The sequence below is a fragment of the Salvelinus sp. IW2-2015 genome, linkage group LG21 (assembly GCF_002910315.2).
Source record: "Salvelinus sp. IW2-2015 linkage group LG21, ASM291031v2, whole genome shotgun sequence".
NCBI lineage: Eukaryota > Metazoa > Chordata > Actinopteri > Salmoniformes > Salmonidae > Salvelinus > Salvelinus sp. IW2-2015.
The window spans coordinates 5,908,868-5,934,011 of NC_036861.1; the positions used below are offsets into that span (position 1 = coordinate 5,908,868).

A 25,144-nucleotide genomic window follows, 5' to 3' on the forward strand; every position below is an offset into this window, starting at 1 on the left:
ACTAATAATATTATCGCATTGCTGTTTACCCCCCTCAAATCACATTGGCATTATAGTCAAATGGGCYCATAAGCAGACATGCTGCTGTGAGTATATGGTTGTTGTTGTTTACCTGTGGAGTTGCTTGTGATGTGGGAGAGGTCACTGTGGCTCACAGAGCTCTGCTGGCTGCTGGGGTGAACCTGAATGGCCTGCAGCTGCTGGCCCATCCCTCCACCTGAGAAAGACGCACACGCACCTAGAGTGAGAATATTAATTTGCCATTCAACCATTTTTTGCACACTCATTATAGGAGGCCAAGTTTGCATGTTACCTCTGATAGGGTACATAACTAAAGTTGGGTGGTACATATGAATGGGTTAGTGAAGTGGTGTGTACCAGTTAAGTGGCTGAGCAAGGGTCAACAGACCTACAGAAAAGTAACACAGAATCCCCAATCTATACAGCTGTCAGATATGCTATTTAACACAAAGGTGTTCCATTTTCAGCAGTTGTGATTTTACAAATTAAGTACTTGGGCTATTACTGCTGACAATTTTAAAGAATTTCCCCCATTGAAGATGATGACTAAGTGAGAAAACTGACACGAGCAATGTTCCCTCTAGGCTGCGCCTGTCTACACAGTAGCCCCGGGACTGCTGAGCAGAAGAAATATTAGCCCACTGAGAGAAGCACAAGATTAAACTTCACTCAACTTTCTAGAGTTTTCCCTGTCAGTTAACACTATCAATGGTCTCCTTTTACTGTGGCGATTGTGATCGAATCAAAGCAATATCAGCCACTTTTCACGCGATATACAGAAACAAAACAAACTATGCGAGAGATTTTGTTGTAGGCAGAACGCATCATCATAGGATTCTATTGACACACATGACTCAGCTCGTACTCTACACAGACCGATGCGGAATAACTATCAGAGCTGCAGTAGGCCTATATGCAAATAGACCATTGCCTTACAGTATATGGATCTGTGCAGTTTACTTTGAATTGGACTGTGTTTACAGCACGAGTAGATGTGCTTGTCTTGCGATCAAAGCGAGAGCTGCATGTAGCCATGTGTGTAATTTGTCCGATTCTCTGTAATAATAGTATGGGATTGATAATGCATTTTATTTTGTAAAGTGGTTTATTGGATCAAACACCACAACATTTTCAATCACCTCCTTATCTGAAGGACAAGTGGATATGCAGGTTAATGTCAAACCCTGCATTTCACATGGAATGTAGGCCTACATTGACCATTACACATTGGCAGCTACTGTAGGCTGAATGATTGAACAGCTACTTCTGTGTTCATTTTATGGGATGCATTTTCTCCATTGTTTATGGTAGGCCAACATTATGATCAAATAGCCAGTCGCCTACTTGGCCCCTGTTAAAACTAACTTAAAAGTGGCTACAGCCTCAGTGTTCACAGTAAACGCGAGCTGGAAGTTGCACAGAATTTTCACAACATTCAAGTGCAAAAAAAATAAAAGTGAGGGTACATTGGACACAAGTGTGGAACTTTCAACTCACGCTTTTCTCTGTCCGCCAAGACAACTGATAAAACTCTGGAGGGTTACTTTTAGCCCTGCTCAAAAATAACTTAGGGCGTCGACTTTCCTTTTTCTTGTGATAAGAGGTTAGAGCCCCACCCCGCACACACACCCATTCAGTAACAAACACTGACCAGTGAACAGACTAAAATATCCTCTTTCCTATATTCCTGTCCCTATCTACACACTGACTTAGCTACTCCTCCCGCTCCTTGTCCCTAAAATATAGCTCCCGTTTACCCTTCCATGAGTCCTTATTATCCATCCTCATTGCCTCCCTTTGTCCCGTCAACAAATGAGCCCTCTCCTGTGACTGCTTGCAAGCAGAGCACCATATTTAAATCTCATAAGGAGTTAATTCAAACATGCTTTCTCACTGCATTGTAAATGTTAGTATTTTTGCCTTTATCGCAATGTAAAGAGAGACTACAGCCCAGGCCCAAACAAACATACAGAGAGAGACTGAGATGCAGAGAGAGTAGAGGTCGACCGATTATGATTTTTCAACACCGATAACGATTTATTGGAGGACCAAAAAAAGCTGATACCGATTAAAAATCGGCCCGATTTTTATATATACATTGGGGAGAACAAGTATTTGATACACTGCCGATTTTGCAGGTTTTCCTACTTACAAAGCATGTAGAGGTCTGTAATTTTTTATCATAGGTACACTTCAACTGTGAGAGACGGAATCTAAAACAAAAATCCAGAAAATCACATTGTATGATTTTTAAGTAATTAATTTGCATTTTATTGCATGACACTGTGCCCGGCCCGCCACAGGAGTCGCTAGAGCGCGATGAGACAAGAATATCCCTGCCGGCCAAACCCTCCCTAACCCAGACGACGCTGGGCCAATTTTGCGCCGCCACATGGGCCTCCCGGTCACGGCCGGCTGCTATAGAGCCTGGACTCGAACCCAGAATCTCTGGTGGCACAGCACTGCCCCGGGAGGCCCCAAGATTGATTGATTGTTTTTTTATAAGATACGTTTAATGCTAGCTAGCAACTTACCGTGGCTCCTTGCTGCACACGCGTAACAGGTAGTCAAGCCTGCCACGCAGTCTCCTCGTGGAGTGCAATGTAATCGGCCATTATCGGTGTCCAAAAATGCAGATTGTTATGAAAACTTGAAATCGGCCCTAAGTAAATCGGCCATTCCGATTAATCGGTTGACCTCTAATAGAGAGACAGTGAGGTAAAGACAAACCTCGAAAAGGACACTAACAGACAGGCATAGAGATATTGGGAGATACAGTTTTGAACAGCGACAAGAGGTAGCTACAGAGAAATGACTGGGATCCTAGATGCAAACAAACTGGGCTCAATTTGGAGACACTCAACAGAGTGAGAGATGCATGCAGACAGAGGGAGACAGACCCTAAATCCCAAATCAACCCCTTGGTTGATCGGAGAAGATTGGATGTATGTAACAAAATAGTGGTAGCTCCATCATGCCCTCTGATAGTTAAGGCAGAATCGTCTAAAAAAATAACAAAATTGGCTGTACACTAAAGGCGGCTGCGGTCGTACAGAGAATAAATTAAATCATTGAAGATAATTTCTTGTGCAGACCATTCCCCCCCCCCCCCCCATTAAGTCAGAATTGTTGCCATATTGCTTGCCAAAAGTCTAGGAGCTAGGGTTTGATTTGCAATTCAGGGAGAGTTGATGCTCGGAAGTATCGTGGCAAGGAAACAAAACATGACGGGGTGAAGAAGCCCCTGACCTGTGAGCGAGACAGTTGCAGGTAGGCGGAGCAGGGTGGTCTGCTGGCCCTGCCCTGCGGTGGTGATGCTGGTCTGGGCCAAGGGGCCCTGGAGGGCCTGCAGCTGACTGAGTGGAATGGTGTGCGTGCCAGGGGGAAGCGTTGCGCCTAGAGGACGCGCAGAGAAGATTAGCGGTGCACAGGTCTCACGCAGTGGAACCGGGGCAATAGACCAAGAAAACAAACAACACAGCGAGAAAGACAAAGAAAAGATAGAGGGTAAACGGACATAGCCACACAAACAAAAACAGCCACATAAAACACAGCATCACCGACAAAACGTACTCAAAACGCAGACAGAACAAAGCCTCAGACAAAATACAGACAATGTCACAGAAAAATGTACAACCACAGACAACATACAGACTTACAAACAAAACACTCAGTCAAAACACAGCCACACAGACAAACCACATGCAAACACACAGCCAAAAAGCCCCAGAGGATTCTAAAATTTTATTGGAGTGCAATATTCTCTCAACCAAAAAAAAAAAAAAGGGCAATTCTGAAACGAGGGAACAATTCAGCGGGGTGAATAGAAGTAAATAAAGTTGGGTGCAACACAGATAAATCAAGCCAATAAGGTGGGTAAAGGGGGTAATAATAAATTTAAAAAACTGACACCACCTCACTCACCGGACATGAGGGTGAACCCTCCAGGTAGCATGACGCTCGTTGACGTGGCCGAGGTCTTCAGCACCGTGCTGGTGGCACTGTGAGTATTGATGCCCGCCGAGACCTGCCAGCAGGTGGCAGGGATGCTGTTCTGCAAGTGCATGGCCACGGAGGAGGTGGTGGAGGAAGAAGACGTCGACATGGGTTGGGTGTTGACACCGGAAGGCAGATTGGCCATGGTGAACGTCGACTTCATCATGTCCTGAGAAATGGAGAAAGCAGGAGAGATATTTACGATATTGATCTGTTATCAGTGCATTTGGAGAGAATCTTTACTTATGTAGCTTAAGATATGTAGATMATTTGATAGCCAAATGTGTACAGATAAGGGGATGTACCAAACAAATGTATTTGCGTTCTCTCATGCCGAGAAACATTGCAGGTAAATAATGCACTCTGTCCATCAGTCAGCACACGGAGTGTTTTTAGATTTGACAAGTTGCTGATACATGTCAAGGATTCCATCGAAGGGCTAAGCTTCAACTCCTGGAGTAGTTTGTGAGCAAGCTGGTGTGCTAACTAGCTTTATGAAAATCAAGCAAAGCAGATTTGAGTCTGGGGATGGGAGGGGAGTGACAGCGATGACGAGATGAGAGAAAATGTTCCATTTTGAAAAAACAATGCTGGGAAATAATTGAGGCGTAGGACCCCTCGCTTGAATTGGCAAACTACCAAAGAAAATAGTTAAATATGCTTATGTAGCTCGCCAAGATCAAAGCCGCTTGCTTTGGTAGCAATTGTCAAGTAAAAAAATATATACTGTCCGTAAAGTGTATATAGTATGTATAAGCTGAAAGTAGAAGCCTAAGTATTGTTGTCCATTAGTTTACTCCAATTAGGGGATAATATACCTTGCATTCAAAAAGTATTCAGACCCCTTCCCTTTTTCCAATTTTGTCGCTTTCCTCAATCTACACACAATACCCGATAACGACAAAGCAAAAACAGGTTTAGAAATGTTTGCTCATTTATTTTTAAACAGAAATACRTTATTTACATAAGTATTCAAACCCTTTGCAGTGAGACTAAATTGAGCTCAGGTGCATCCTGTTTCCATTGACCATCCTTGAGGTTTCTACAACTTGGAGTCCACCTGTGGTAAATTCAACTGATTGGACATGGTTTGGAAAAGCCACACACACACACACACACACCTGTCCTCCATGCTTCATGGTGGGAACCACACATGCGGAGATCATCCGCTCACCTACTCTGCGTCTAACAAAGACAGCGGTTAGAACAAAACAATAAATAAATAAATTTCGCAAATTTGGACTCATCAGACCAAAAGGACAGATTTCCACTGGTCTAATATCAATTGTTCATGTTTTTTTGGCCCAAGAAAGTCGACCACGAAGGCCTGATTCACGCAGTCTCCTCTGAACAGTTGATACTGAAATGTGTCTGTTACTTGAACTCTGAAGCATTTTTTTGGGCTGCAATTTCTGAGGCTGATAACTCTAATGAACTTATCCTCTGCAGCAGAGATAACTCTGGGTCTTCATCTTAAAGTAATGGACTGTTTCTCTTTGCTTATTTGAGCCGTTCTTGCCATAATATGGACTTGGTCTTTTACCAAATAGGGCTATTATTTTCTTTTAACAAGGCACACCTGTTAATTGAAATGCATTCCAGATGACTACCTCATGAAGCTGGTTTTAGAGAATGCCAAGAGTGTGCAAAGCTGTCATCAAGGCAAAGGGTGGCTACTTTGAAGAATCTCAAATATATTTTGATTTAACACTTTTGGTTCCATATGTGTTATTTCTTAGTTTGATGTATTCACTATTCGACAATGTAGAAAATAGTACAAATAAAGAAACCCTGGAATGAGTAGGTGTCCAAACTTTTGACTGGTACTGTACACACACACACAAATATGGGGGATTGGAAATGATGCAGACAATTACATTGTGTCTTCTACCATTCTATCTGCAATATTAAAGCTGATTTACCCCCTAAAAAAGATACTGAACAAAAAAATAAACACAACATGGAGTGTTAGTTTCATGAGCTGAAATACAAGATCCCAGAAATGTTCCATACGCACAAAAAGTGTCTCTCTCAAATGTTGGGCATAAGTTTATTTGCATACCTGTTGGTGAGCAATTCTCTAAGTATTTCTGTGTAATAAAGCTATTTTATGGGGGGGGGGGGACACTCTGCCCAGTCATGTAAAATCTATAGATTAGGGCTTAATGAATTTAATTAAATTGACTGACTTCCTTCTATAAACTAACTCAGTAAAATCTTTGAAATTGTTGCATGTTGCTTTTATATTTTTGTTCAGTAGTGTAGATCAGGGTTCATCAAACTCATTCCATGGAGGTCCTAGTGTCKGCAGGTTTTTGTTTTTTCCTWTCAATTAAGCCCTAGACCACCAGGTGGGGAGTTCCTTACTAATTAGTAGTGATGCACCGATGACATTTTTGGCCGATACCAATATCTTCCTTGTCCCCCCCCCCAAAAGAAAACAATACAGATACCCGATATAATTTTTTTTAGCGGCCTTTTAAGTATTCTAGTACAGTTAAATAGTTAACACACACACACACGGTCGCAGCGGTCTAAGGCACTGCATCTCAGTGCAAGAGGCAGCACTAGAGTCATTGGTTCGAATCCAGGCTGTATCACATCCGGCCTTGATTGGGAGTCCAATAGGGCGATGCACAATTGGCCCAGCGTTGTCGGGGTTTGGCCGTCATTGTAAATAAGAATTTGTTCTTAACTGACTTGCCTAGTTAAATAAAAGGTTACTTAAACACACACAGCAAAAAGTTAGTTTGCATTTACATATGTCCCCATGTTCTTCCCCAAAAACATAACAAAACAACAAACTATATAGCTAGGTGTCATCCAAAATAACCCTAATTTATAGGACAGTTCTTATTTGATTAATGGTGGTCGGACCCATCTATGTGAAGCTAGCCACAATAAGGATTAGCCACATAGTGGACGTTGAGGTTAGCCTTCAAAATAAAAGTATGGCATAATTATATTTGTATACATTTGCATCACTGTCAATTACATACTTTTTACATACTTTTTTTTTTAAAGGCAAATCGCAAATTCCACTATTGTGGCTAATCCTTATTGTGGCTAGCTTCACAACACATATCCCGGTCCGGTCGAGCCTAGCCAGAGGAAGCTTACTGGCTGCTTATAACGTTAGCTTTGGGCAACAGGGTTAAGTTGGCTATTTATTTTCATGAACTGAAGTAAAATTTCAATAGGCGAACMAAAATACTTACAAGGATTCATAAATCATTGCTAAGAATGAAAATAACTGCAGTTTCTACTGGTCATTGTTTTCAGGCTGATTGTATTGGTGCTAGCTAGATAACGTTACCAAGCTAAAGCTAGCTACCCCAGAAGTTGCGGTCAAACAAATTATGCTTTATTACGAACGCGGTATTGTAAACACATTGTTCGTGGCTGGTGTTTGCAGACTTTTTGTACAGCTTTGACARTGCCTCTATCTTTTTTGACACGCAAAGACCCAAACGGCGTTCCATAGTATGTAGTGAAGCTAATAGCAGTGATGCTATTACTGTGTAACTCCGGTAGGGCAACATCTGAAAAATAGCGCACTTGGTAGTGTGTACTGGTGCTCCTCCAGTCGGCGAAAGCCAACATCACCCACGACAGAGAACRGTTGATTGTCAAGGGCAAAGAATCCCATTATCTTGGTTTTAATGGATTTCGCCTTTGAGTTGTCTCGCTGAAATGTTATTACTCTTTCAAATGACTGCTCGACTTGTCGACCGCTCGAYCCACACAGCAGACATAGTGGGCTAGGTTAGGAATGCTGTGTTGCACGTGTAGCGCTACATTTTACGTGGTGTCATTATGTTATGTACCTACGTTATATAGGTATGCACGTCAGCTTTGACATCGTTTTTTCACATCGGCGTTAAACTAGACATCCGATATGTTCACCAATATATCGTGCATCCCTACTAATTAGTGACCTTAATTCATAAATCAAGTACAAGAGAGGAGCGAAAACCCGCGGACACTCGGCCCTCTGTGGAATGAGTTTGACACCTGTGGTGTAGASAATCAGTGTACCATCTAAACCGATGTGAAATATATTTYCCATAACCAAAAATATTGTATTTTAAGCTGGTGTACAAAACTTTAACCAAAACTATGGGATGGGTGTCYCTAAACCAGGGCGGTTGTTGCTAACGTGCRCTAATTTGACTAGAATGACGTTGTATACAACAGCCAACTTTCCAGGACATAGACATGTCTTATATGGGCAGAAAGCTTAAATTGTTTATCTAACTGCAGTGTCCAATTAACAGTAGCTATTACTACAGTGAACAAAATACCATGCTATTGTTTAAAAATGCACAAAAAAAGAAAACGTATCACGGCAACTGGTTGGATACATTCCCCTCTGAAGGTAAATAATGTACTTACATTCAGTAATCTTGCTCTGATTTGTCATCCTCAGGTTCCCAGACATAAAATGTAGCATAGTTTTGTTTGATAAAATACATTTTTATGTTCAAATGTAGGAATTGGGGTCTACAGGTTGACCCCACACCCACGCTGCCCGGCCATCTAGATGTGTGAAAGTGTATAAGCTAATGATCCATCATCTATGACATTCCTGGGTGTGTAAACTTAATTGTTATTACATAACTATAGAGAACATACAAAAATGCTATGTACTTGAAAATGTATCATGTCGGCACATTTGGACAAACTCCTGGCAGACTTGATACATAATATTGTGCAGTGATGTAATTCTTCACTGGATCAGTCTGAAACTTTGCACACACTGCTGCCATCTGATGGCCAAAATCTATATGACAGCTAGACTCCTATCTGAAAGTATGGCCTTTCTCGTGCATTTCAAAGAGGGGGGACAAAAAAAACGCATGTTTGTATTATCTTTTACCAGATCTAATGTGTTATTCTCCTACATTAATTTCACATTCCCACAAACTTCAAAGTGTTTCCTTTTAAATGGTATCAATAATATGCATATCCTTGCTTCAGGTCCTGAGCTACAGGCAGTTAGATTTGGGTATGTCATTTTAGATGAAAATTGAAAAAAAGGGGGCTATCCCTATTAAGAGGTTTTTAAGTAAAAGATGCAAAAACGAAACTTAAGTACAYCAAGCATAGAAATAGCGCATATAAAAACAGATATACTGCTTCATAGACTTGCTTTCAATGAGAATGACATACGTCTATGTGAATTTGGCCGGGTCGCCCAAAGGTGACATATTGCAGCTTTGGGCGTAAATCAGGTGTTAAATGAGATGAAAAGGAGACTGGAGTGCTACTTTAATAGTTGCCATGTACTTTCTGAGCTTGCATTGGGTGTATTCACCTGCACCTGCATGTTTACGCGTGTCCTGTTTATAGCGCAGCGGAGAGAAAACGCACAGATGTGTGCTGCAGTTCTACTAAGATGTAACAGTTTGGCTTAGTTTAAAGCGTGTCAATAAAACAAACTGCAAAGGGAAAACTTGAACAGAAACATTTAGCTGGCTGGCTGGTTACTACTCAACTGTAGGAAATGTCAAGTGTGCCGACAGCAATGCTGCATTAAGCCGCACCTTTGTTCCAGCAGCGCTAAAAATTGTACCTTTGAAGCGCTTGTGAAAATGTAAATAAAATGTAAAAAACATTTGTTAGCGGTGATACTTATTTCCATTCAATATAATCAGAAACCTAATTAAATGATCAATGATTCTCACACACACAAAAAAAACCATTTGGAACCGGTATCGAATTGAAGGTACCGGAACCGGTATCAAACTGTCAACGATGGGACATTTTAACCCTAGCCTTTTTGGGGGCCCACAGGGGGGGGGGGTACTACCTCAGGGGTATCAAACTAATTCCACGGAGGGCAGAGGGTCTGTAGGTTTTTGTTTTTTCCTTTCAATAAAGACCTAGACAACCAGGTGAGGGGAGTTCTTTACTAATTAGTGACCTTAATACATCAATCAAGTACAAGGTGGAGCGAAAACCCTCAGACACTCGGCCCATAAAGCGAAAATAAACCGACTCAACTGACCGCATTCAGTGTCTTGCATTCATTATCGTTCATTCTAGTCTAGGGCACTTGGTTTCCGTTTTTCTTTCTAGAGGACATCTACATTATCCTATTTGAACAAGCTATCCCTCTGAGCATAAGTCCATTTCCTCCTCCCTAAACATTTGCTGAACGAGTCTCTTCCAAAAGAGAGGGGACAAAACTAGTAAACAAACACCCCGGGGGCCCTGCGGTTCACCTGTCAGGGAATACCACCATGCAACGGGCTCACAGCCCGTCTCTTTACTGAGAGTAAAGCAAACAATGAAAAACTTGGTTATGAGTGTAATGCCCTACTAAGTTTGCATTGGATGGCCTGTTTCTTGTTATGACACTGACTGTGGGCGTCTGTCTGGCTGGCTGTGATCTGATTGATTGAGTCCAGAACCCAAGCCCAGCCCACTTTAGCTCCTGAATAGCGTCCCTGTCCATCTGTATTTCAGTGTTCCTGACAGCTTACTTGCACCAGCATGCGGCTCTACCTTGTCATCTGCACTCTGTCTTTCTATCAGTGCTTTGCACAACACCTCAACTGAGGTGACTAGTCAGACAGACACCCCTTTAAATAGAAACTTCCTCTGCACAGAGTGAGCAGTGAGGATTCCTCCCGCCACATCACCAGTGAGCTAAAGTAGTACCGTGGTTCATCAACAACCAATTGTATTTCAAAGCAAGTCTGGCTTTTGGTTGAGTAAAGAGGCTTAATGAGCTGAAAAATCCAGAATCTTCACCATCGTCACTCATAATTAACACTACAGAATTTGTTTCCATTTCATTAAACTAACTGCGCATCATGACATGATTTGTTGTCCCTTATCATAAGCTTCTCTGCTTTTAAAACAGGGGTCAATGGGCCATCCACGGATAAAAATATTGATGTGAACTTGTGTAGCTCACGCTATATCTCCAAAGCGAAAGTGTAGGCCTGTGCCTGTTGAATTAGCCAGCAACATGACCATCTGAGGAAGCTACCATTTATTCCCCTCTGTATTAAGCCAGGTGAGAGATGAAACTGACAACAAGTGGTTGACAATAAAGCGCAAGACTAGCCCAACAAAGGCCCTTTTTATTTACTCAAGCAAAAAAGATTTAGCCTCAGGTTGGCCTACATCACTGAACAWCCTCACATAGAGCTCAMCACGTTTCCTTGAAAATCACAGTCTCCAACCAACTCTGAAAACAGCTGCAGCTTATATGGAATGCAATCAGCCCTCTGCCAAGAGAGAAACTAGAGGAAACCATCCCATATATGGACAAAGAGGACAAATATTATTTTTCTCAATCTACTGTGAAGCATTTTTTTGTTTTTCATTTGCTCATGAATAACAGTGAAGTCTAAGGAGATGTACCAATTAACCCATCGGTCAGCTTTGGTTAAAGGACCCATGTAGTGATGTCAACCGTTTAAGCAAAATGATGGTCCTGTGTTGTTGTACCATGACTTTGATCCAGTTTTTTGTTGTTGTTGCGTGAATACATTTGTTAGGTTTCTCTAGCTGGAAAGTTTGTTCTCCCACACACACACTTTTTTTACCAGAATAAGGAGGTGAAACTACCACTGACTAGTGCGTTTAATTCTAAGACCGCTAACACCTTTGCTTTTCAAGGGATGCTGAATGCTACTACAAGTTAAGACATTCTACACTGGTTCTCTTTCCGGCACTGCATAGTAACCTAGCAAACCTCCTTGGTTCTGAAGCCTGTGCCAATCTCCCAACAGGATAAAGAATGAACATAGCAACAATATACCTCTTAAACATATTGTAGTAGTATTATTATTATTATTATTATTATGCACAGTATGCAAAAAAAAGTGTGACAACATGTTTGTTGATCTATGAGTTTGAAAAAACACCTCCATGCAAGTGCTAGGCTAAAATCACCATAAGAAAGCATTAGGTAACTCGATGCGTGGTAACTAACCCAGGTGCTCTGAAGCAGCTATCGTTTGCGTTAACCCCAGGAGACTATAACCACCTCACCTTGGTGGGCTCCGTGCAGCCGTCACCCTCCGACACCTGGTAGGTGAGGTCCGTCTCCTCGAAGCCTGTGGCGCTCATGCGCTGGTCGTGGCACGGTCGTTGCGGGGGAGAGTCGCGGCGAGTTGAGGCACGTCTGGATGAGCGCCTTGCCCGTCTCGCTGGTAATATGGGCTGGAGCTTGCGTGTGGCAAACGTGTAGACGTGGCCCGTCTCGCTGGCCACCAGGAGGAGGACCTGGGTGCCCGTCAGAGTGGAGAGCTCGTAGGCCTGGGAAGAGGGATGAGAGAGCGTCAGGCATCAAATCAAACTTCATTTAGCCCTTTCCACCCACAGTCATGTCATATACACGGTCACTGATAAGTGCCCAAATGAAACACAGTGGCTGTAGAGTGACATGCATAACATGACGTCAGAGCTCAGGTTCGCCGCTTCACAGCGCTGTATGGGTTTTAACTGACAGCTGTTATTAACCTTGAGCATGGTGCGCGAACAACAAGTGCCCCCAAAACCCTCCTGCTAATTGGCTACTTTTGCACATTTGTCGTTTGAGTGAAGGAAATGCTCTAGAGACGTGTCGGTGTTCGAAAGATGAGACGCTGAGGGTTAAACAAATACGCTTTCGTCATACAAGCAAACTTACCACACCCGTGTAGTCCAAATGTACTTCACAATTTCCATATTTAAAGACATGTATTTTACAGTATCAAGGTTTACGGTCGCATGTTTGATCCACATTACCAGGACCTGACCTGCGTTACGCCCTGAAGAGAATGACTTGTTGTATTTGAAGAAAATTAGACACGGAACTCGACCCATGACTCCATCTATACGCACCAAAATGACAAATCGTTTCTCTGAAGTGCCTTTTGAAAGCTTAAACACTGTAAGATCACATTTTATAACGTAGCGAGCCATGTTGGCAATAGAATAAGCTTCAGATTATGCCCACCTGACCCAGATTGCGATATAGAAATTTAACAGCACAAAGTATGACGGTGGGGAGACAGAGCTTTGTTCAAAACAACAAAAAACTACAAGTGTGCTTGCCTCAGTTCCTCAACGGCAAAGCTAGGAGAGCTCCTTATGGTTGAAAGCTCTTTCCWTGAGTCATAAAAGGGCATTGAAATTACTTAGGAACTGTGCTCAGTTTGGAGAGGTGTGGCCACCTGGAGACACCAGTTAGGCATCTCATTCGAACCATTGTAATCATTTTTTTCTTATCTTRCACCAATCCAACATTTCAGTGAATATTCTTATGTTACTGAATGTTCCAGAGTATTTTTTTAGATTTTGTTATTGACAAATTCTGTGAAAAGTACAGTAAATGTAAAATGCACAAAATCAAGAGTGTAATGTTTGGATTCAGTCTTGTGTCCTCACCTTTGGTCTGATTATTTCCCCATTAATCTCCAGTGTTCTCTTTCAGTTGCTACCATCATCATGCATATGCTTTTTATAGTTCTCCTGTTAGAAACATTTMAAATGTGGCATTATCCATATAGGCCAATTTCCAGGAGTGTAAGGGGCTAAAGTGCATTTACAGTAAATGCAATAAAAAGAGAATGTGATTGTCAGTGCACAAATGAATCATCCATTTTAATGCTAAGATACATGTTAGAAATAGTAGGCAAATTCAAAAAAAAAAACTTTAAAAAACAACAACTTCTCAATCAAGAAAAATCCCATCAGAGAGACGCTTGTCCGAGTAGACTTCTTCATTGATGGCGAACAGTGCTTGCACACTGATGTTTCTATGGATATAGGGAGGTCATCAGTTGGGCGTCAATTAGGGCTGGGCGATAAAACAAAAATTAGAGGCAATTACTTCCTCAATAACAATATAAAAACATTTAGATTAATTTTCAATAATGTCGATATAGAATCATTAGGTACAGCAGTCCATTTCATCTCTGTGACACAGCAGGAACGTGCAGAGAAGTGACAATATGAGGGTGGAGAGGTATACGCCCACTAAAAACCACATAGCACCTCGAGTGATAGAGTAGCCACTATTAACCACGAAAAATKWGYGATGCAGGCAAAAACAGTTGCAGTGATAGCCATGGAGAAGGAGCAGCTTTCAACAAAGACATTATTGATAAAAAGGGTTCAACTGTTTCAGTTATTTGGAAGTGGTTTGGCTTTTTGAAGTCCGACAAAAAGCAGAGCAATGTTCGGTGAAAATTGTGCCGTAGACAGGTGGCTACCAAGTCTGGTAATACGACAAACCTTTTTCACCGTCTGAAGCAAAATCACTCTTTGGAACATGCAGGAAGTTTGAGTTTGCGCCACGTTATTGATCAACGCCCCTCAAGCACCAGCCAATCTAGGGATGTTTGCCCGAAGCAGTCAACACTGACAGCKTTTATGCCCTACAAGCAAACATAGAAAAGACAAAGACAACACAAATGCTATTAAGCATTGCTAAGGGCATGCTACCAATTAGCACAGTCGAAAAGGAAGGTTTCAAGAGGCTTATCAATTTAATTGACCCCAGGTACGTGCTCCCCTGGCCGCAAACATTTCTCACACCTAAACTCTACKCTGAGTGTAGGGAAAAAGTTGAGGAACAGCTCAAGACAGATTTGACGTATTTTGCTACTACTACCACCGATTGGTGGTCTAGTCACACGTCAGAGCCTTATATTAGCCTCACAGAGTGGAATCTTCTAAATAAATGCCTTCAAWACATCATACTTTCCCGACGACCACACAGTTGAAGATACAGCAGAGGGGCTCATTGACGCTCTCGCCTCCTGGGGACTCAGTCAAGACAGACAGGTCTGCATTACAACGGATAGTGGTGCGAACGTGGTGAAGGCCGCTCAAATCAACAAATGGACCAGACTGCAATGTTTTGGACATCGTCTGCACTTGGCCATTGGTAAGTAACCTTGTCAATTGTGTATATTGAAGTGATTGGTTAGATGAAACTAAAATGTWCTTTTTTTCTTTTCTTCCATCAACTGATTAATAAATATTACATTTGTACATAACTAAATGGATTATTGTGATTAACATTTTATTAAAACCTCTTGATTTCTCTTAGAGAGAGTGGGTAGAGACAAAATGGGTGGATCGAGCAATTGAAGTGTGTAAGAAAGTGGTAGGGGCCTTCTCCTATTTGTGGAAAAAGAAGAGACCTGGCAGTTGCTCAAAAAGAACACAACCTACCCCAGCTCAAGTTGGTGACAGAGTCGCCTACCAGGTGGTGATCACGTCAAAAGATGATGCAAAAAGTACTGGAGCAGGAGAAAGCCATTTCACAGGTCTTGTCCAGTGACAAGAAGACCCGGCACTTAGCTCCCACCTATACAGATATAGATGTTCTTGAGTCCATCAACCAGGCATTGACCCCACTACTAGACTTCACAGTTGCTCTGTCTGGTGAGTCTTATGTCAGTGTGTCTTACGTGAAGCCAGTACTACACCTGTTCAATACAGAGGTCATGGAACCTGATGGTGAAACAGAGCTCACCCAAACCATCAAAATTATAGTCCATGACTATCTGAATGAGACATATGATGACCTAGCCACAGATGACCTCCTGGGCATAGYCTCGTCGGTTTAAAACACATTACGTCAAAGAGGAGAAGGTTGGCCACAAAAGCAAGAGCTGTCTCAGAGATGGTCAATGAGGGACATGAAAACCCAAGCCCAGCACAGGGAGACGTTGCTGCTGCTTCACCACAACTGGCAGTTAAAAAGAGAAAGTCACTGGGTGGTTTTTTCAAAAAGCCATTCTCCACCACCACAGGTATTACTGAAATCYAGCTGCTACMTTCAGTCTCCTGATTCTGACAGTGAAACCAATCCACTGGACTGGTGGAAGATCCACCAAAAGAAGAAAAAAAACATTCCCAAAGTTAGCCACCTGGCAAAGCGCTACCTGTGCACTCCTGCGACCAGCCCCCCTTCTTGCTCATGACTTTTAAGGGTTTACAGCTTTAAAAAAGTGGAGTTAATGTTATTTGTGAGTTCTACTTCTGACAAATAAGACACATTAAAGCCTTTGGTTTGTTCAGGCATTCAGTCTGAAGCAGATATGCACCTTTTAAACATTATTTGATTAATATCGTGATAATTATCTTTATCGAATGAAACATTTAACACACACTATATATATATATATATATATATATATATATATCGTGTGATAATTATTAGCCATATCGCCCAGCCCTAGCATCAATAGATAAACAGGCCCTTGCATGCATCTTTATCAATATATTGTTACATATGTGATACGGTAATAGGTTCAGTATAGCCTACAGTTGCAGTGAATATTGTTGTACGACAAAATGGATGAATGACTACATTCATTTGCATTTAGGATATAGGCCTAGTGTTTTCTTTTCACAAGTAATTTGAGACCTCGTGAAAAGCTGTATCTAAATGCAAAACCATTCATACAAACTCATGAGCAAAGATAAAGCAAAAGCAGTGCGACAACAACAAACACACAGTTACACAAAAACGTACAGTCAATAACACAATCCATGTACAGCCTAACACAGTACATGGATATTCAATTAAAAACTTTCTGCAAACACTGTTTTGGTGCAAACACACAATTCCTTAGCGCTGATGCAATGTGGTGTGGCAGCAAGCACATCTTCTAACTATTTATTTATTGATATTGGAGAGAACAATCAATGTGGTCTCTGGGCTGTAGTCCTACAAAAAGGCCAAGAGTGGAGAGAGTTAGGCTAAAGGTTATTGGGAGAGTAAGAGGTCAATATTTCTGAACAAGCGCATTAGTTRCTTAGAGCAGTGCAGGGCCACGTTCAGTAGGCAAACGTTGTGGAACATTGCAAATAGAAATGCMATGAATATAACGAATGTGAYTCCTTACTCAGCACGTCAGAAGGTCATGTTTGTTCTACACAGGCTCATAGTACCTCAACCCCAATGCCCTACTTAATGCAGCCTAGACCAAGCTTCCTTCCACCATGCATAGCCATTTCTTAAAAAGCTTTTAAACAGCATCTCGGTGAGCACAAGCTGTTGTTTCCAAGGGGAACCCCACAGCCAAGCATAACATTGTGCCTGTGTAGGCAGCGGAGAGCGTGGCTCTAACAAGCCCAGGGCTCTCAGGCACTATGGGATAGTAGTAGTAGGAGGGAAATGGGATCTTTTTGTCAGCGGCCATTGGCCAGTTGGCTGCGTATGCTATTCAATGTATTGATGCACTTYATGGTGCTCATAAAACTTGAACAACATCAGAAAGCAACCAGGGTTAATTAGAAAACAAGGCTACAAAGTCAGGAAGGGGGCAAAGGATAGGAAGGAGAATATAGAGTTGAAGAGATTGAGCGAGTTAGGCCTAGCTCTCCTGTGTCCTCTACTTTGCAGCAACACTTTCTGTAGGCTGTCATTTGTGCGGACCCACCTACACACCAACCCTGGGCCGGTACGTATCCTAGTGGTTAAGAGCRYTGGGCCAATAACTGAAAGGTYGCTGGTTCGAATCCCCGAACCAGCTTGGTGGAAAGATCTGCCGTTCGCCCTTGAGCAACACCCCAACAACTACTCCCTGGRTGCCGATGRCRTCGATTAAGGCAGCTCCCTGCACCGCTCTGATTCAGAGGGGTTGGGTTAAATGTGGATGACACATTTTGGTTGAATGCATTCAGTTGCGCAACTGACTCGGTATCCCCTTTCCCACACTGTATATGCACAAGTGGCATTGCCTCCTCATTGCAGAGTGGAAGGAACCCTGTGGTTGCCTAGGCACCCACACAGTATCGCTCTGTAAGGGGGGGGGGGGGGGGGGGGTGTGCGTTGGCAGTGCACCATGGAGGAGCAGTGATAGCTCAAAGCTCAGATTTTGTGGCACATCAAAGCAGTACCTTACTCTACCTTCCACATTGCAGTCTGATTTCCCAAGCGAACCAGAGCTTCCTGGGGCTGCAGGTAGTCTAGAGGTGAAGAGAATTGGGCCAGTAAACCAAAGGTTGCTGGTTTGAATCCCAGAGCCGGCAAGGGGGGGAAAATCTGCAAGGCAGTTAACCCACAAAGACACCTGCTCCCCGGGCACTTGATTAAGGCAGCCCCCCGCACCKCTCTGAATCAGAGGGGTTGGGTTAAACGTGGAAGACGCATTTCAGATGAATGCATTCAGTTGTGCAACTGACTATGCAGCCCCTTTCCTTGCCTGTATTTTGTAACAGAGGTTGCCAAACTTTTTTTTAGCCCCTCCCTGCTGCATACAGCACTCCTGGGTACAAAAATCAGTAAAGTACCCGGTCCTGAGCGGGATGATTTAACTCCCAAAGGCCTTTGCAGACTGTACGTCGGAATCAGTTTTAAAGACGATCAAGTTACACTGTACGACGTTAGCAAATTAAAATCTTGATTTCAACTTGGCCAGATTGTACRATTTGCTTGAGTTCTGTCGTCACATACGGCGATTGGCTTGTGAGGCTACGTCAACTGCAGCGGTGCATTTGATCTGCACACGTGGCAGCAGCACAAGCCTCACTCTATGCTTATGCACGAGTGAAGTGAGTTGAGAAAAAAAAAACTGAAAGTACGCATCTTACAAAGAGTCCACATGCAAACKTTATATGTCCAAAGTCAGAATCAAATAGGCTTCCTCAAAATAACATGGTCGCTGTGGTAGAACATTGTGCATTTATCAAAATCCCATCAGGTGGCCTGATTTCATGCAGATGTGTCATGTAAACAAGCTGAGGGAAATCATTATTTTTTGCACAGCATGTAGGCTAAAATCAAACTATTATATTAAATCTGACTATTCACAATAATATCAGGTGGTGTGAAAGGAAGGCCCGGAAAAATCGTTAAAGACTCCAGCCATCCAAGCCATAGACTTGTTTCTGCATCAAGTCTGACACCAACAGGCTCCTGAACAGCTTTCATCCCCATGCCATAAGACTGCTAAATAGCTGACAGAATGGCTACACAGACTGAGTTGACCCATGTATTTTATTTTTGCACTGACTCTACACTCACATGCCAACACGACCATGTCTATAAGTCTTTGCTAGGTAAAGCCCCACCTTATCTCAGCTCACTGGTCACAATAGCAGCACCCACCCGTAGTACGCACTCCAGCAGGTATATTTCACTGGTCACCTTCAAAGCCAACTCCTCCTTTGGCCACCTTTCCTTCCAGTTCTCTGCTGCCAATGACTGGAACAAATTGCAAAAATCACTGAAGCTGGAGACTCATCTCCCTCACTAACTTTAAGCATCAACTGTCAGAGCAGCTTACATCATTGCACCTGTACATAGCCCATCCAAATACCTCATCCCCGTACTGTATTTATTTAGCTACTTTGCACCCCAGTATCTCTACTTGTGCAGAAGATGAATGTGCATCTATCACTCCAGTGTTTAATTGCTAAATTGTAATTATTTCGCCACTACGGCCTATTTATTGCCKTACCTCCCTAAACTTACCTAATTTGCACACACTGTATATAGACTTGTCTATTGTGTTATTGACTGTATGTTTGTTAATTCCATGTGTAACTCTTTGTGTCGCACTGCTTTGCTTCATCGTGGCCAGGTCGCAGTTGTAAATGAGAACTTGTTCTCAACTGGCCTACCTGGTTAACTAAACGTGAAAAAATCAAAAAAATATAAATGCACACATTTATACTGACTCGACACACTCGCACACAATCATAATTTACGCTGTTGCTACTCTGTTTATCATGTCCTGATGCCTAGTCACCTTACTCGTATACATACCTACCTCTATCACTCCAGTATCCCTGCACATTGTAAATATGGTATTGGAACTGACCCTCTATATAGCTTCTTACTTTTGCATGTTTTTGTTCTACCTTGTTTTTTTGTGGASCTTGCAAGAAAGGCATTTCAGTGTACTTGTGCATGTGACATTAAAACTTGACACGTGACTACAGGCCCGAGGAACACATGCATGCTGCAGTCCCATTTKACAGACTTATCTAGGATGAGGTTATCAGCCTACACATGACCCAACCTAAATGCAAATAGTGTTATACCTAACCAAACAGGCCAGATCCAACCATATTGAGTTGCCTTGAAAAGAAAGTGGCAGCAAGTTTGTAAGTCGCTCTGGATAAGAGCGTCTGCTAAATGACTTAAATGTAAATGTAAATGTAAGTATTTGCATGCTCAGGTTTTTACGGGGATAAAACTTTAATGCAGGAATGCATTAAAATGTTCTTCACACCAGTCTCCTGATCCTCTGTAGAAGCTGAATTGCTCTACAAAGCTAATCAAGTCCTGGAACTATATAGCAGCTCATGAAAAGTAGCTACCCTGGACAGCCAAAACAAGAACCATTCATGAAAACATTGTGTTAAGAATTAAATCTATAATAAGGCCTCAGACCATTGAACTCAAATTAGTTAGCTGTAAGTTGGCACATAAAAAAATACTTGACAGATAGAACTCAATATCTACTGATGGTGTTAAATCAAGTTTCCTGGACATTACGAAAGGTGTCCCGCAGGGGTTGATTCTGGGTCCTGTACTTTTTAATGTTTACATTAACAATATATACACACCGCAAAAAATTGCAACCTGCACTTGTATGCCAATGATACTGTTGTGTATGCTATTGCCCCCACGGTTGACCAGGCTCTATCTGAACTACATTCTGCCTTTATTKTATTACAGAAAGACTTTGACRTCAAATTAGTACTGAATGCAGCTAAAACTAATTATGTGGTTTTCTAGAGCRCATAAACATGTCTGATTTAAGCATATGTACTTTGGATGGTGTTCATATTGATCGTGTCAGTRCTTACACATATTTGGGCATCTCCTATAGAAATAGGTCCTGCATCTCRCTAAGTAGTAGAAAGCAGATTGTTCAGTCGAAGTCGGTCCTAGACTATGGCGACATCGATATGAACGCAGCTGCCACTTCATTAAAGCCGTTAGACGCAGTTTATCACAGCGCGTTGCGCTTTATTATGGGCGACAATTTAAATACGTATCACTGCATTCTCTACCAGAAAGTTGGTTGGCCCTCTGATGTCACGTAAGTTGACACATTGCTATGTTTTCATTTATAARACACTTTTACATAAAGTCCCACTATACCTAACATCATTACTACACTTRAGAAAAGTTTCCACACTGGTCTCAGGGATGGCTAACTCCGGAAATTCCTTTTGGTCTCCGAGCTAACTAAAAGCTGATTTTACCTTTCGTGTACCTTATGTTTAACAATCTTCAAAATGTCCTTAAATGTGATGTTTGAGTGYTTCTAGGGCAATTCAGAAAGCTGATTAAGGACCTTATTACTGATGAATGTGTTTTTTTATGATCGTGTTTTTCTTTCTGCTTGCGTTTATATTTTTATGTGCACTTCTGTGATTTATGTAATTCAGGGCTCATCTGTAAATGAGACCTTGGTCTCAGTATGACTCTGATAAAATAAAGGTTCAATCAATTAGTTAGCTATAAGTTACATCACATGAAACTGGTCATCACTAGTTAGCACAGTCACCGCCTATTTTAAAATGGATTGTGAACCTAAGCACACTRCTAACCATTATCCTAACCTTAAATGAAGACCAAAAAGCACATTTTTACCATAGCGCCAACACGTGTGCCTGTGAACTGGAACGTCTGCGCAGGTGTGGGAGCACGAGCACAGGTTGGCAGCATGTCTGCAATGAAAACAAAGAGACCGACTACTGACAACTAACCTTCTTCATAATGCCAGTCTTCCTCTTGCTAAAAGTTGTGTACCGCCGAAGTTTGTTGTCTATAAATTCCATTTTGATCTTGACTCGTCCGCGGGTTTTCTTGCCTGGCTTTGCCCCTGTTGCACCTCCCGTGACACCGCCATAACCTCCAGGGGGTAGCCCCAGAGACGTCGCCGATGCAGCGACTTCCATCTCAGCTCTCTCCCGTTTCACCCCTCTTTTGTCCCCGGCTGAACCCATGGTCTCATCATCATCCCCGGAGTCGGACTCTGGTTCAGAGCCGCTGTACACCACCTCGGCTGAGTATTGTCTGATTCGGTCGTCAAACCTTCCACCTTCGGCACCACTCATGTTCGTTCCTGGGTTATTAACTTGCAGAGCGGTCAACCCAGTCCCATTTCCAGGTCGTGCGCCCCCTGTTCTTGTACCGATTCCTGCCCCGTTTCCCCCCAACATTCCGAACCTGTCCCCCAGGCCTTCAAACCTCTCGCGCCKTTGCGGTCGATGGACCCACTGGTCTATGCGTAAATGAGCGATGTTGTRATCGAACAGAAATTATTCAAAAACTGTCCATTCGTCAGCTTGTTGGTGCAAATTGCCTTGGAATCCAGCTAATCGCGAGATATAACTAGTTAGTTAAATGGCATTTAGCTAACGACTTTATCAACAAGTAAAGCCTAGCTAGCTAGATATACAATATATAGTGCTGCTGCGTGTTATGTGAGCTTTAGCAAAACACGATCAAATTAATAACCACAGACTAGTGTAAAAGAAACAAATTGTCCATGGTATATAATTTACGATAACTGTGCAAAGTTGTAGTTATAAGTTATGTTCGCCTCCTACAACTAATCAATCAAGCCCAACCCCCTACTCTTCTCCACTTAAGGACATTTCGATTTACACCCATTGGTATTCCTCCGCGATCACATATAGTTCACCACGAAAACGCTTGACCATTCCCATTCTCTCTTCCAATATAGATAATTTATGTTATTAACATCTGGAAAATGTATTCATTTGAAAATAAATTTTAGATGTACAAGAGTAACCAATTTAGCGCGCATGAATTCTATCCGGTGAAACGTTCTTTCGAGATCTACTTTCCGCCATATACAGAGATACATTTCCTTTTATGGTGTTGTCGCTCCTTATTTGGTGAGTCATAGCTCCGAACCCTAGGCAGAGAAGAAGAGGGCGAAGCGAGAGCATTTACTCTGCCCAAACAATGTTTGTGTGAGATCAGCCCTTTTTTGTATAAAGGTCTATGACAGAGTGTTGCATTTTGTGAGGTTTATTTGATCAAATAGAAGTTTYGTCATGTTTAGGCTGTTACAAATGTACTGATATAAAACTACCTAGTTGTGCATGTTGTTATCACGGGTACCTGCCCTCTCATTGGCTAGAATGGTCCCACCGGATCTCGCCTGCCTTCAATCATTGAGGACATGCATTTCCATTGTTAGAGCAGCCACTCGGTTATCTTGTAAATATAAGATATCACCTTCGCCCTTAACTTGGTTGTGATTGGACGAAAAGGCATCCACATAGTTTCGTAATTGAAAGGAGCCAAATGTGTCTGGGATAAAAGTGATTTTAAAATTTCAAACCACGTAACATATTTTATTTCCAGTGATGTTTGAATAGTTTTGCCCATAAACTACCAACTATACCTGTGGATGAATGAATAAGATACATTTAAATSCATGTAATGTAATAGCAGGGAGCAGGTCTCGAACCCTCGACCTTCTAGCCCGACGTCCGGCGCGCTATCGACTGWGCCGCAAAASCATTCTCATCCGGCAGAGTCGATTTCCGCGTTTATAAACCCAGGGTCGTTACACTATCTTTATACGAGTTGTCTTGGAGATTCATCAAACTAATTCGTTAAAGACTGTAGGCTTTGCTGTAGCCACAAGGTGGCGGTATAAGTCTATTTCCACAGTCAGGGAAGTTGCAAGGCAAGCCACGTTTCCTTTTTGTTCAGGTTTATGCAAGGAAAACTTTGCATGTAACAAACATACAACAACTGTTCTAGCACTCATGCTGCATTTTGAAGCAACTTGCAAACACTTTATCCAGCACTGCTTCCAAACTAGATGTGCATTCCAGGAGGTTGGTGGCACCTTAATTGGGGAGGACATGGTATCAAACACATGGTTTCCAGGTGTTTAATGACATTCCATTTGCTCTGTTCCAGACATTATTATGAGCTGCCCTCCCCTCAGCAGCCTCCACTTGTGCATTGTCATTCTGCCATAAGACTTGCTGCCTAAAGAACGTGGTGTGACCTACAACCTCATGCACCAAGTTTAGAAAAACACTGTCTCGTATTAAATTCGAACCTATTCTACCTGACAGACAATCATACACTACATGACCAAAGTATGTGGACACCTGCTCGTCGAATATCTCATTCCAAAATCATGGAGTTGGTCCCCCCTTTGCTGATATAATAGCCTGTACTCTTCTGGGAAGGCTTTCCACCAGATGTTGGAACATTGCTGCAGGGACTTGCTTCCATTCAGCCACAAGAGCATTAGTGAGGTCGGGAACTGATGTTGGGTGATTAGGCCTGGCTCGCAGTTGGCGTTTCAATTCATCCCAAAGRTGTTTGATGGGGTTGAGGTCAGGGCTCTGTGCAGGCCAGTCAAGCCATGCTGAAACAGGAAAGGGCCTTCCCCAAACTGTTTCCACAAAGTTGGACGCACAGAATCGTCTAGAATGTCATTGTATGCTGTGTGTGATTGCTTGGCCATGAAAACCCATTTCATGAAGCTCCCAATGAACTTCTTGTGCTGACGTTGCTTCCAGAGGCAGTTTGGAACCACTTCGCGGCTGAGCTGTTGTTGCTCCTAGACGTTTCCACTTCACAATAACAGCACTTACAGTTGACCGGGTCAGCTCTAGCAGGGCAGACATTTTATGAACTTACTTGTTGGAAAGGTGGCATCCTATGATGGAGCCAGGTTGAAAGTCACTGAGCTCTTCAGTACGGGCCATTCTAATGCCAGTGTTKGTCTATGGAGATYGCATGGCTGTGTGCTCAATTTTTTACACCTGTCAGCAACGGGTGTGGCTGAAATAGCCRAATCCACTAACTTGAAGGGGTGTCCACATACTTTTGTTTAKATAGWRWMMYWKTRCRYGYAMWRKKWYWCTATCTAAACTGCTGACGTTCTGTAACAATGCACCCTACTGAACAGACCCCAGGTCAGACAGGTTGCAGTAGGGTCTGTAACACTGAGCTGGATACTGGATTTTGCATCCAGCATCTGGCTAAGTTACATCCAGCATCCGGCTCAGAGTTACGTCCAGCATCTGGCTCAGAGTTACATCCAGCATCCCAGCTCAGAGTTACATCCATCTCAGAGTTACATCCAGCATCCGTATCAGAGTTACATCCAACATCTGGCTGAGAGTTACATCCAGCATC

At 42.5% G+C, this 25,144-nt stretch overlaps 1 pseudogene; it reads right to left on the reverse strand.

The window, feature by feature from the left end:
* The window catches only part of LOC111982262 (serum response factor-like), a 27,990-nt pseudogene extending 5,389 nt beyond the window's left edge, over positions 1 to 22,601 (reverse strand).
* Positions 22,602 to 25,144: the final 2,543 nt, after the last annotated feature.